Source organism: Hetaerina americana, unplaced genomic scaffold (genome assembly GCF_022747635.1).
Source record: "Hetaerina americana unplaced genomic scaffold, ioHetAmer1.1.p SCAF_5, whole genome shotgun sequence".
NCBI classification, from domain to species: Eukaryota; Metazoa; Arthropoda; class Insecta; order Odonata; family Calopterygidae; genus Hetaerina; species Hetaerina americana.
Genome location: NW_027287095.1, coordinates 31,977,432 through 31,990,338, shown reverse-complemented (window position 1 = coordinate 31,990,338; position 12,907 = coordinate 31,977,432).

The window sequence follows — 12,907 nt, the reverse complement described above, 5'->3', positions numbered from 1 at the left end:
AAATATCTCGTTTCTGGGTAGGGCCAAGAGAAAACTCTCCGACAAAATACTCCAAGGCGAGCATTTTAACCAATAACTGTTAATGCATTTCAATTAAGATTCGAAATTAGCGCTTTGATTGCTTGTATTCCATCGCGAAATAATAGTTATTTGCAATAAGTTGTGAGAAAATTATGAAGGTTCGCCATCACCTAAAGAAAAATATATTATGGTAAACTTAAGGCATTTATTGAACAGAAATGTTTGACTTGCATTGACCGAGGATGACTTTTGACCGGAAAGGTCACTAGTCTTGGTTAATTATTGAGGTACCATATTCACAACCACCTTTTCCCTTAGCTGGAAAAAATTACAACGGGGTATGGTATCCAAGTAAACAGCTCGGCGATGGCTATTTATTTCTAGGAAACATATAAAAGTGAAAGTTCAAAATCGTGCGTATTAGTTGCACGTCACCGCTAGAACTTAGCAAACAACATGGAGACTTATACTTATTTGTTGCAACTTAGATGTTCGCAAAATATTCGTAGGTTTTTTATGCAAAGATATTTTTCAGGTTTCGAATGCAACTGAAGGTTTGTGTTCCCAAAAAGATCGTCATTGTACTTCCGGAAAGGGTATCCGAAAATTGCATCATCGTTCATTGAACGATGAAGATATTCACACGCTCCGCTGGGATCCATGATCTCATAGGAATTAGTCAAGTAGCTTCCCACTTTCTCAAAATGCCCATCGGAAGTAGGGGGAGTAGATGTGTAACCGAAACGTTGATGACGATCAATCTCGGTAATAAACTTATAATTCTGGCACTCCAGACGACCTCTCGCGGAGTAAATAGATTAAGAGCGCCTTGTTGGCGTTTGCCTTTGGTGCCTTCTCGCTTTGATGTCGTGTTTTCGTGTTGGGTGCACTTCATCGCAACATGGCGGTTCCCTTGCAGCGCAGAGGAGAAAATCATGTTTTGGGCCGGCTCGTCTCTCCTGCTCTCTCTCTCTCTCTCTCTCCCCTTTTCCTCCTTTCTCCCCCTCCCTCTCTCAAGTGGCCGGGGAGCGAGCGGCTTTAAGTGGGGCCGCGACAGCCGGGAGGAGGGAAGGGCCCGAGGGCGACAACCGACGAAGATCAAAGAGCCGAGAACAAAGATTCAAAATGGGGTGGGGGGATATTTAGGTTTGCGGCGATCGCTGTTCTGTGAGAGATCAAAAGGAACGCATAAAATCCTGCGATTTCCGCGAACACGACGAGGAAAAGAAAACAAAACGAGTGGTGAATGTTTTTGTGTTAAATATATTTTTACATGCTTCATAATTTGTTTTCCGCTGGACTTCCCGGAGAATATTGTGCGCCTGCACAGTTTATAACTAAGCTTTCTCTCCGCCCTGCGGTTTCCCAGGTGATTATTTTACGGAAGTGGGAAATCAAAATTGTGACAAATCATTGATTTTTACCGATCAGTTTTACTTCTGCATCACCAGTAGAACTTTAAATTTAATAAAGAATAGAACGCATTACGAATGAGCATACTTCATTTGAAAGAAATTGTAAACGCGAAAAACATTTGGAGAAAATATTGTACTGTGACGAATATAGGAATGAAATAAAATGGCATAGAAATGGAATTCGGATTGTGATACCAGAATAATCTGCCTGACAAACTTTCAGCGTAAATAAGCGATTTAAGTTCTAATAATTTCTCAACGGGTATCCGGAAGAGGGTTTAAGCCCATTGGGTCTTGATTTGGATAAAATTGCAGCGAATTAAGTAATGCCTCAAAACCATCAGCAACACTGAAGTTCTTTAATCTTTTACTAATGTTACTTTCCGACTATCTACTCTCTATCACCCTGACTTAACTAATGGAAGTCTCTCTTTATGAAAGGCCATACGAGTGACCATATAATCCATCTGAACAAACGGTCTCTCGATCTGAAGAGTTCCAGCAATAATACCAAAATCAATAATCCCGGACATTTCACCGCTCCTTTGAACTGCGTACAAGGAGATAGCTACTGTCACTCACGACTTCCACCGGAGAAAAATGAAACCTTACTTTACTATCGTAACATATCCGTCATTGTGTATCGAGAGCTGCGTCAAAATTCTCCCAAAACTCAAAGAGATGGGTTAAGGCATTTTTCCTTCTTTTGCTGAAGTGAAACCTATCCAATCGTTCCCTGACAATTGGTGTGATAATACTCGTAATTTGAGGGGGAGATATTAATTTGCGAGTGTTGAAGAACATTGTTATGTTTGCTTGTTATTACTTAATGTTAGATCATTATACAGAGACTAAATTCAAATTATATAGCTCAAATTTTTCTTCGTTAATACCATAATACGCATAATGGTATGCCCAGACATCCAGCGCACTCGTTGGCTTTATTACTTGCGCGTAACTATTTTGTACTCTTGCCGTGCTGATTTTAGCCCTCCTCCTTTTTAATCCTAAAGGGGAGGGATTAATTCGTATTCAACGAGTTTGATCTCCTTAATAAAGCCTACGCAATGAAAATTCCATGTACTAAACGGATGGACAATGAAAGTGCGATAAACCCAAAAGGGCATGCATGTGGAAAAAGATTCGTGATTGGATATTGTATCCACCGGCTCTATGTGATTTGAATTGCTGGGATGATAGATTTTTTCCTTGGAAATGCAGTCCCCTCTTTGGATTATTGTCCGAATCGATTTATACGACATTCCCTGCCCATAGCTTGAGAGATTAACCTGAAAATCATTATGGACACCGCTAAAGCTAGCACTGGATTTCCCGCCAGTGCTAAGTGGGCGACTTTGTTGTTAAACATGTATTTTTATGCGTAGAAAGTAATCAGTAGTCATGGAGAGAAGCGCTAATTTTACTTCAATCATAAGGGAAGATTCTTTGCTATATTTTATACGTGTTTCAGCTAGGCTCGAGGTAATCAACGAATCGTATATCCGGTGTATCGATATACCAGATACGATTATGCCCGTGCGTGGTCCGGTTTCCCTCGGGCGAAAATTTTTTAACTTAATTACGTCTGCAACAAAAATGGTGTTTAGGAAGCTCCTTCACTGAACAATTGGCCGTCAGGTTCCTTCTATATTTATGGGCGCGGGGCGTCTTCTACCCGACTTTTAAAAATGTATACATCTTTTTTGTGAAAGCACTTACATACAACCTTTACGTTTGCCCCAGCACTTTCAACTCGCATTCCATTTTCGTTCTCGCTTCCGGATTCATATTTGTCTCCGCCTGTACCGTTTAGGATACATTCTTGGGACTCTCACTGATCCGTATTTTTGCCCGAACACAATAGACAAAGGGAAACGTCTTTATTTGTGCAGTAATGCGCTCAATAATGCAGCGGAATAATGCGACGCAATAGTGCATTCCGTTTTCAGTATTTAGTAGGATGTTGAAACTAATGGGCACGCGTGCATAAAGTTGCGCCGGTCACACATCCCCAGGATTCCTAGCTGTTCCTTCAATCGCAACTTTGGTATTGGATATGAACCTTTTGAGTGAACACAGGATACAAAATTAAACCAGTTTCAGGAAATTCTGTCGGACAATACCACGTGTAATTCCTTGCAATTACGATCAGGATCGAGGTCATACGGCGACCTTTAAATTCGATCTCTGAATGACTAGGGGACCACGCCTCCGACGGGAATTTTATAACCGACGAATTTTTCAGCACTAATTAGACTGGAAACGTGGGGAGTATATTGTTTACCCCGTTAGCAAAATAGAGTGAATTCTTCTACGTTTACCGGGTGTCGCCCTGAACCTAAGTTTCAGACATCACACGCAGGCATTGGATATGGGTGCCATGTGGTTGGTGGGAGGCCAAAGAAGAAAGTCCTAGAGGCGGCGAGGGCAAAGAGGAACCAAGTTGGAATTGCATAAGTCCAGAGCAGAGAGAGAGAGAGAGAGAGAGATGAGGGGGTTCACAAAGGAGTTGGGGACAATAGGACAATGAAAAGGGGTTTTATCAACGGAGAAGAAGGAGGATAAGAGAGAGGGGTATGAATGGAAGGAGGGTGGGATATTTGGGGGGCGCTGAATTAAGGATGGCCTTGTGGGATGAGGTTACAAAAGGCAGACTCATTTAAGGGGGATGGGGTTTGAGGGGTTACTTCCGAGGGAAGGAGGTGAAGAGACGCCGAGGGGTACATGAAAGGGTTCCGAAGGGGGCGCGGGCGCCTTCTCCAGGTCTACGGGGTGCAGTTGTGTCCGATGTTCACTTTTTTGACTCGCGTTCGTGTGTGCGTGCCTGAGAGAGGAATGGAGGGTGGGTCACATTTGGAAGTACGGAAATTAACTTTCCCCTGAATGGAGAGGAGCGGCCATGGAGGAGAGGGAAAGGGGCCGCCCAGACAGGGTTTGGACGAAGAGACGAGTTGAAGGGTTCATTTAAGTCAGGATGGGATTCCTGATCACCAACAGTGAAGGGATAACCTAAGCTGGAATTTGATTGCACTCATAATTAAATGTTATTTTCTTCCACAAAGTATGGGTTGTCAAATATCTGGCCCCTGATTGAGCTTTATGATGAGCTAAAGTTAAATTCAGGAACAATTGGTAGGTTCTATGATAGTCAAACTTTCCAATTGGTGATGGCTGAGCTTCGATATTTATGTTATTATTAACATTATTTAATACTTTCGCTTTATTCATACAATGCATAGTAAGCGTCGTTTCATGATGTAGTACATTACCCATATATTAAAATAATTTGTCATTCAGTAAATCATTAATTTCCAACACAGCCATCAACCCAAATGTTGGCTTGATAGGCGAGGGTAGAGTTCACCTAGTATCAAGTCCAACGGCGCGTGAAATTCTCTCATCAGGGAAGGGGTCGTTGAATTCTGTTCCTTTCCCTGTGTCGCCTTATGGTTTTCCAGAAACATATAGTATGGTGCCCGCACAGCTTGATTAAAGCTGAGGGCTTCCAGGCACCCTACCCGGAATCGAACCCGAGCCTTTGAATCAGTAGCCCAGCGGCTTACCCACTTAAATATCAAGCCTCCCCTAATGAACATACCTTTGTAAAAAACCTATGTTAGATATATCTGAAATTGTGCAAGGTTAAACGAAAGAATTGGTAGTAGATATGAGAGGGTGAGTTTGAATTATTACTGCTTTTTGATACTTTCTAAATTTCACTTATTGGCTATTGACCCAAAAGACTGCATTTAAAAGCGTAATTTAATAGCTGGCTTGTCCGATGAAAACAATAAATGCTGATCACGTATTTTGAGGGTGAATTTCAAAACTATAAAAGTAGTAAATAGAAAGTATATTTTCAGCTGCCTTAAATCATCAAAGGTTTACCACTAGCACTCGCAACACATTTCACTTGCTCGGTTCCCCATGTTCGCGACGAACTGGAACTTTAATCCATATTTGGCTGAAGTAAGACAAATGGCTCCCTAACGGTCCTACTGTTGTCCGTACTTTCAATGGCTTTCTGTCGCCAAGCGGTCATATTTTTTCATTAAGGTATTATTTTTTGAGTAAAAAAACACGACCCGATGGAATGCTCCCGAGTGTACAGGTATTACTATTTCCTAACGGAGCCATTATTTTCCCAATTGAATCGAAATACGGCGCGTGTTTTCCACTAGCATGATCTTATAGAGTGGAGTGCAATTTTCTCTTTGATTGCCGATTGCCACAAACGTTATGTGGGGCAGAAAAACATTGTTGGTTCAAGTGACTTTATCGATAGTTTTTTTCGCGTAGCAGTAACGTATTTCGTGACTATATGGAAATGCCGATATGTCAGAAACACAACTTGGATACACAACTTCTGGATTTCGAACAGTGTGAACCAGGTATGATATTACATGTATATCGTTTACGTGTGTCGATATTCGCCGCCTGCAACGAAATGATACTTCTTTCGGCCGGCTCTATTTTTAGGAACTACCTGTACTCCCGAACCAAATATTTAATTCTTATAATTACTCTATTTAATAGAGATTGGTTTAAAGTGACCACTGAAAACTGTACACATTGTTGCATATGTCTGCCACATTGCTTTATCCCTCAAAATGTACTCCATTCACCCAACACTTTGTTTCTAAAAATTATTCTCTACAACATCCAACTTAAATAGCACTAGCTAGTGTGTTTTTAAAGGTAATCTCCCGGTTAAGGTAGGTTTTTGGAATGGACACAACTGACAAATAAATATTTTATTACCCCAAACAAAACACGAAATCCCGCATTCCACATCAGGTCCCTCTTCATATCTGAGTACTTTCTTCCTCGCTTCATCCCATTCAACATCCCTAGCCTGTTCCTTCCCTTTCCTCGTTTGCCTAACATTCTCCCCTCTATTACAGTCTTCAATATCCCACTCCCGATCAATACCCCCTTCATCCACTTTTCCTGCCTCCATTGGATTTCTCCCGACAAACCCCTCTCTTCGCCCACCATACCAAGTACTTCCTCATTTGTTTTCTTCTCTGTCCATTTCACCTTCTCCATTCTTCTCCACACCCAACTAGCTAGTATACTGTTAAAAAATTCTCAGCCGTGGAAACGTACAGTCTAAATGTGTCATTAGTATCGGATTATCAGATTGTTATTTTTTGTAATGACTTACAGAGCCTCAGACAAAGCTCCTCTAATAAGCGAAGACGTTAGCCTGATTTTCTCAATGGTGTTTTTCTCTGCTGTTCTACACATATTAATGCCAATATGAAAAATATTGTTCCGCCATCTATACGTAAATTATGTTCTCTTCTTGCTTGTCATAGCCTCCACGCCTCAGTGGAATCTGTTTTCTAATATTTTTATCTCCTGATAATTTCCACATCCATCTGTTAATTAGACCATAATGTTATGGTAACATAGCAGTATTAATGCTTTGCCGTTGCCCAAATATTAATGAAAAAATCATAGAAATTGATTTTGCCAGAGCAGATAAAATCGCTTATGGTCTTATTGCGCTTAACGAAGACTTCTTATTGGGATATAATGAGAAAATCTCATTCCGTACTCGAGAAAAACAAATGAGAAGTCCAGAGGCATCCGGAAAAAATACTGCTGTTTAAAAATTTAATAATAAACCATGAAATAAGCGGAATAGTGAAACCAAATTTCTTCTCAGCTGGAGCTTATCAATTACTTTTATTATTTGCTAGCGTACTCATTGAAGTAGTTTTGGATGTTCCCAAACTTAACACCTGTTTAGCCTCACTCAAGGCACAATCTGACCCCGCACGAAAACGAACTCCTGTTCAATTCCACATATATTCTTCCCTTCATTCAATACAGCGTGCCCATATTTTTCCCTCCTTTACCTCAGTTGTTTTAGGTTTCCTCATAAACCCCAGTCTTTAATAATCAAATATCTATAAGGATAACAGTTTAAGGCTAAACCAGGTAGAATTCCTTCATGATGAGGGTAGAGAAAGTAAAAAAAAGGCAAAGTGGAATAGTAAAGTTTTTTCTGTCTCAACCGTCATCAATCTAATACCTATCAATATGCTCCGCATCCACCTTTCCTGTCTTCTTTCTCAATGCGTAAAACGATACCCTCTTTTGAGAATTGAGCGGAGAATACAAAAAGCTTAACGAAGATATGAATTCGTACTTTATTCGCGCACTAGGTGTTGATTCAAAAGTATTTATGTGATACGAAATTATGCCGGGAAATTAAGGTATGTACATCAGCAAGGAAAGTGCAGGTAATGTAGATAACATAGATAGGTGCATGGTTTCACTATATTTGAGTGAAAGTTGGAATAAACTAGTTTGGAAAAGGAGTGCACTCTTCCTCTATTACAAAAATTAATCCCTCGCATTTTCCTCTCCGACGCCTCGTGAGCCCAAGTTTCTTAAGGAGAGTGGGAATATTACGGCGCAAATCCTTTTATTTCCCGGAAGCACCTTCTCTGAGCATCTTTGTACAACATTCCTTCCATTAAATCTCTCTCTTCCTCCAAGGCCCACCCCCTTTATCCCTCATATCCGATCCAATGGGTCTCCGACCCCTCTTATTTCGCTTCCCATCAGCATCCTCCACTTTTCGGTGTGGATTCCTTTGGAAGTTGCTAACTCAAACAGTGTGGTCTCATGTTTGACTTGGCCTCTCCCTCCGCCTTTCCGCTCATTTTCCTCTCCTCAAGAGATCCCAACCGACACGAACTTCCTATTTTCCTGCCACTCTCGTTGTTTTTTTCTGTTTTTTTTTCTCTACGTTTTAATTAAGGCCTACAGCCACGCCTCTGCAATCTTGTGTATTACGCGCCATGGGCGTGTAGTTATGCGTTCTGGGACACCAGCTTTAAAAGCTCGCAGACCTCATGCCACAATTCGAAAAATTGCTCTTATCCTCCCCTCGAGAAAAAAAAAATATCCAGCCAACAGAGGCAATGCCAAAAGGCACTGCTGCTGGGAAAAGGAAATTCTTTTTCTGATAAAAGCAAGGTGGCGGAAAAATTCTTGTTTTGTTCTAATACCGTCTTAAATCGCGTTAATAGGTTAACGAAATGTGACTAATGAGCTAACTAGAGAGTGTTCGCTTTAGTTACGCTCCTTGTGTAAATATTTTCATGTTGATTGGTTCGATTTCGTGATTTCCAACTACATTAATTCTTGAGCTTTACTCTTGTATTTACAAGATAAGTGATTATATTGTAATTAATGTCTTTCCTCCTCTTTAATGATAATAGCATCGTATTCAAGTTGAATTGGAAGACATACAGAACTAATTTTCAAACTTGGTCAGATTTGGCGCACACTTAAATGTGAGAGCCTAAAGCGGTAACCACCTTGATTTCCAAAAATTGTATGTGTGAAATCCTCTTCTTTGAAATTCCCGAATAAATTTGACGTTATCAGAATGAGACTCTGATTATCTTCCTTTATATACTGTATATCCTCCTCGTATTTGACGTAACACAAAAACGCTGGTGTTTTAAATGGAAAAGTGGGTATTTGTGCATGAATGATTTATTTATTGTCTTTATTATCTCCGGCCATCAGTTCAGTGATAGATACGATATGGCGCGGCTGTCCACCCAATTCTTTCATCCACTGACTCTTCATGCCTAATTATTTCTCCTCTTGGACGTACGTTTTTATACGTATCATGTATTTTTCATTGAGGGATCTTCCTCTGTAATTCTTCCCGTTCGCTCTTCCTTTGACGACTGCCCTCTTCTTACGAAATCTCTGGCGTCTCAAAATAACCCGATGAGGCTACACTTTGATTAGAGTTTACATCAGACTAATTTCTTCTCATCCTTCATAGAACCTTTTCCTTTGTGTTGCTATCCATTCATTCGCTCGTTATGATTCTCTCCAGGCATCACATGACCAACGCTTCTTTTTTCTGCTTGTGTCAACGCCCAAGCTTCATTACCGTAGGGAAACATGTTCCAGATAGATGTATGAATGAATTGCCTCCGTATTCCTAGTCTTTTACTGCCAGCGGTTTTATCCACCCGGTGCCATATGCGCTTGAGTTATTCTATTAATTATTTTATTCTTTGCGTCTTTCACATCATTTAATACATGTACTTCCCAAAAACAAAGTGTTTTCACTACTTCTAGCTATTGTATTTATTGAAAATTTGTCTTCCGGTTTTCTTTCATGGAGTTAAACCCCTGTGCCGTTTTTTATTTTTTAGATTTCGAGAGTTCACTTTTTTTCTAATCTAATTGAATAAATCATGAAAAAATATTTTTCATTATACACGCTCAAAAGTTTTAAAAATTAAATTTATGATTAAAATTAATTTTTTAAGTCATATTTACTACTAATGATGAATAAAAATGTAAATTCTCTAGTAAGTAGATGATAGTTCTGTGAGACGAAGGGAGCTTCTTCGATCCGAAGGGATGCATACTAGGGTTTCCCCACTTATCATTTTTTTCAGAGATATACAGTCCAAGGCTTGCCAAATGTCATATGAGGTAAATTCCATCCTTGGATTTTAGCTTCTACTTGGGTCGGTTTTGCTGTACCACAGCGAATTACTCACCCTCCAGTGTATCCATGAGGTAGGTAGGTAGTGATTTAAGGCTGGTCCCTTGCAGGATTCCGAAAATCCAGTTATTTAAATCAAGGTGCCCCATTTTCGCAGGCTTTATAAACATTTCGGCTTAGCTGAAATGTTGAGGAAATGGAATGCGTTAGCAAGACTTAGCCATGGAAGGATCTAGCCGTTGGGAATATGTTAGGTATGACGATAAGGGACGTTTTAAAGCATGTAAAGGATGAGAGGAAACATCAGCAGTTGAACGCCGCATAGTTCTACGACATAGAGTTCTATCTGCGATTAATATTTTCCAAAGCCTTTGTATTTGGTCCCGGCTTGGCTTTAGGGCTCTAGCCATCATTCGGTAGAATCCACTCAATCATTCATTACTTGGGACGTAAGGTTTGTTCCTTCAATATCGAGGAGCAATGACGAATCCTTACAGTACCCTCATTCCTAGGTTGTGTCGCCTGCGGTAATTTATCCCTGCTTCACATTATGGAAGTAATGCGGTGCAGTCTTATTGCTTCTCTTAACTCCTTCGGGGGATGGTTTACACCAAGAGATGGGTTTAGGAGCCGAAGCCGCTCACTCCATTTGAGCACCGCTAGGAATGCCCGGACCGCCTTTGTGCAAGGCCCTCCTCCTCCTCCTCCTCCCATTCCTCCTCAATCCCCTACTTATCGTTCTCCTGAGTCACACTCGCTCCCTTCTCCTTCCTCTCCCCCCTGACCCCTTTGACGGAGCTTTGCTATCCTTTTGATTCCCAGGTCAGCACATTGGGAGGTATATGCTGAGTTAATACGAAGCTGATTCCAGACGAGCGATTAAGAGAAATTCGCGAGACAAGCGGCTTCAAATAGGAAAATAATTCTAATTTTGGATTCATATGCTAGTTATAGTGCTTATCTCTTTGGATTATGGGAAAATGCTCTTAGACGAATTTTTTTTGTGAGTTAATTGGGTTTATGATGACCTAACTTAAATTGCAGCTACAGTGCTGGAAATTGAATTGTGCGCACTACCTTGTATGTTAGTAGTAGTAGTTTTGAGGGGAGGCGACCGACAGCTAAGGTCATTTGCGCCATAGGGGAAGGACAGGAAAGGATGAAGGGTGGAGAGAAACCCGGCGTCGGCATTAGCCTACTCTTTACGAAAGGCGCCAAGGGGTCCGCGGCTTAACGTCCCATCCGACGGACGGCGTACTCACTCAAAGTGCCCTCCACATAGCACCTCAAGTAGGGATCGAGATACCTCTGAAAAATATTCAACACCGCCGGGATTTGAACCCGCGCCCTCAGGGTGGGAAGCCAGTACGTTAGCCCCCGCACCATCTCGACCCCCCTTGTATGTTTAATGGCAAATTACATTAACATGAAATTTATAAAATAAATATTTAAAGCTCGTCTATAGATGGTGATAATATTATTATTATACGATTATATAATTATAGAATTCTAAGGCTTTTAAGAGGATAGACTGGCAAATATCTATGAACTACAAGCAGGTATTATATTGGGTTTAAATGGATTAATCATTTTAATGGATTAAAATCCATTATATTCCTCCATCCTTTGTTGACATTTTGATAATTAATATGCTCGCATCTTGTCTTGTTTTGGCTTTTGTGAAATAATTCATTCATACTCTTGCAAAAACTTACTCTCGTTAGGTATACCCCATTTTCATTATTTTCTTATTCACCGCATGAACATTTTATTCAGTGCTCTACGGGGATAAAATAAAATTCATGAATAACTCTTAGGAGAAAAGTATTCTTACGCCCGTGGCTTGGGGTGCTGTAAATGATACTGAAACCTCCTCGACCTCTTCTTGCCAGGTTAATGCGATTCAGCGCTAGATGAAAAACTGTTCCCTTTTCATTTCTGAGAAATGTTTTTCTCTGGGCCAGTCATTAAAAGCGCGGGCACTGGCAAAGATAAAGAGTGAATAGAAAAATAATATGCCGGAGCACGAGTACGAGGTCGCATTGCCAGGGGGAAAGATAAAGGTAAAGCTATTCAAAAGTATGTCACTTCAAAAGGTTTACGCCGAGAGCCGTGGCACACTTTCATTATTTGTTCGGCAAAACATTTTTTCGCACCATGTCGCTGAGCTTCTGAGATGCAATGAACGAGTGTCAGGAAGTGTCAGGAAGGAGGGTAAGAATATATAGTTGACGACTAATGTAAAATTGATATTTGTATGCTAACATATCAATCTTTCGCTGTGATTGTGAATAGTGTGGTAGGAGAACAAATCCTTGAATGTATCTGCTTTTTTATTTTTGATTTTGTTATTATTTACCAACCAGCAGCGTTGTGTACGATTTTTAATTCACTTTAAATGATAATTTGCGAGTAAAATCTCACGATTTGATGCTTTTTAACTGGTAAACATTGTAAAAAGGTTCATAAATTTCCGAGTCTTTAACTTGTTACCATCTCAGGTTATGTAGTAATTACAATACCATTCAGCTATAAACGCTGTATGTAAGCTACCTTTCAAAGGGTTAAGTTAGATAACCAGAATGAAATATTAGCGATCACTCTTGTTTTTGGAAGGATAAGATCTTGATATTAATTCTCTAGTTAATATTACAACGCTCTACATCGATATCGGAAAACATGGGGAATTGACTTGAATCAAAATGCTGTATATACATAAAAAAGGTTGAACAATGTCTTCAAACTGGTGCATTTTTAAACTAACTAATTAGAAAAATATAACTGACTAGGTTCCTTTCGCTTATTAGAATTCATTTAAGGCTCTAAGATCCGTTAACATCTTTTCTCCTCTATTGCTTTTTATAAAACATTGAATAGTCTCCGAGTAGAAAATTTGAGCCGTGTCAATTTAACGCTAGTAATTATAAACACATCAAACGATTTTAGGAGTTATTGACTCCTTTGAAACGTT